The following is a 2,100-nucleotide window of genomic DNA, read 5'->3' as shown; positions in this document are numbered from 1 at the left end:
TCTATAGCACTCTAGGCTCAGGTTGATCCACTCCGCTGCCACTGCTGTTCTTGGTGATCATTCCATGATACTGGCATCTCCAATACTGGGGTTTTCTGCTGCAACTGGGCTTCACCAATTGCCTCTCATAGGTTCTCTTCCTGGTACCGAGACTCAAATCCTTTACATGACCCCTTCAGTCCTGGGCCATCAACTGCAACTGAGGATGCACTTTTACCAATGGCCTTCTCTGACCTCTCACAGTGCCAAGCCTCAGCTGTTCTTCATGAAGCCTTCATGCCTTCAAAACCAGTACCACCTGGGTGGCTCTTACACATTACCAAGTACAGCTGCTGCAACTTTTGCTATCTCTGGAACACAGCTTCTTTGTGTTCTCAGAAAACACTTCCCAGAAATTTTCACCTCAGTGAAAACTAGTTTCTTCTTAATCCCATTAATTTCCTAGTTCCACCTAACCAACATCAACTGTTCAGTAGTTCCTTCTATTCTGGACTCTAAAGTCAGAGCTATGTGGCCAAAACTGTAGAGTTCTGCTGCTTGCTGGTGCTGGAGCATGGCCCCCTTGTTCTATTACATCATTGCCAGCTTTTGGTTTTCCAACTCCTTCACTGCCTAAGCTTGGTTGTCCTGGAACTTGCTCTTTAGACGGACTTTGAACTCAAGAGATTTGCATACCTGTTTCCTAAGCAGTGACTAAAGGTGTCATCCAACAAGCCTGGATTTAAGTTTTTCTTTACCTAGAACCTGCTTTGTCCCAGGCTGGTCTTGAATTTAGAGATCTGTTTGGCTTTGTCTCCTCGAACTAAAAAATGTGTATCATCATGCCTGGATCTAAATTTAGCTGGGTAGGATCTCGTCCCCAAATCCCTTAATCTGTTATCTCCTAGAACATAGGATTCAGTTTCATTTCACTTCCTGGTGCCCCTTTAATACTTGAACTATATATTTTATATTGTTCCTTTCTAAGCTTGCTATGCTTGTTCAAAATGCTCGTCATGAGACTTAACCAAAGGAAAAAAGTCTTAGATGGGCTTTAACGAGACTTCTTTTGTCAATGCAATTATTACAAATCTCTTTTCCTTAGACTCAGGTAGACTCTTCAGACAAGTGCAAAAAGCAGCCACATTCTTCACCAAAACACCACAAAACAGTCTGTAGGCCACATTCTGAAATTCTTCTCCACTGAAACCTCTTGAGTCAGGTCTGCACAGTTCAAATCACACTCTACAACAAAGTCTTCCATATTCCTACTAGGAGAGCCCATTAAGCCCCATTTACAGCATTCCATTGCTTTCCAAATCCACATTCCTCCAAACAAAAGCACAGACAGGCATATCACAGCAAGAACCCAGTCCCTGGTAGCAGCTTCTGGTTTAGCATTTTATTGCTGTGAACGGGCAAGTCTTCTAAATAACAACATCTATTTGGGGCTGGCTTAGAGGTTCAGAGGTTCAGTCCATAATCATCAAGGCAAGAACATAGCAGCATCTAGAAAGGCATGGTGCAGGAGGAGCTGAGAGTTCTACATCTCCATCTGAAGGCTGTGAGTGGAAAACTCACTTCCAGGCAGCTAGGACAAGGGTCTTAAAACCCACACCCATAGTGACATGTAAACTCCAACAAAGCCACACCTCCAAATAGTGTGCTGGCCCAAGCATATACAAACCATCATGGGGGCCCTCATTAGAGGTCCTTAAGGAAGAAATGTGTAAATCCATTAGAGAAATCTATGAGAAGGAAATGAAGAACAGTTCAAATCCCAAAACTCAAAATAGAAGCAATGAAGAAGGTAAATCTAAAAAGCTCCAGGCCAAAAAAAAAAAAAAAACCATTCAGGAAATCTGTGACAAATACAAAAACATCAACTCTAAAGAAAAGTTATAGGAATAAGAGAAGGAGAAGTAATGCAGCTCAAAGACCCAGGAAATATTTTCAACAAAATCATAGAATAAAATATCCCAAATCTAAAGAAGGAGGTACCCTTCAAGGTACAAGAAACATATAGAACACCAAGAAAAGTGGACCAGAAAAGAAATTCCTCTCAGCACATAATAATCAAAATGCTAAATATACAGAACAAAGGAAAAATATTAAAAGCTT

The sequence above is a fragment of the Apodemus sylvaticus genome, chromosome 19 (assembly GCF_947179515.1).
Source record: "Apodemus sylvaticus chromosome 19, mApoSyl1.1, whole genome shotgun sequence".
NCBI classification, from domain to species: Eukaryota; Metazoa; Chordata; class Mammalia; order Rodentia; family Muridae; genus Apodemus; species Apodemus sylvaticus.
This window is presented reverse-complemented; position numbering follows the sequence as displayed.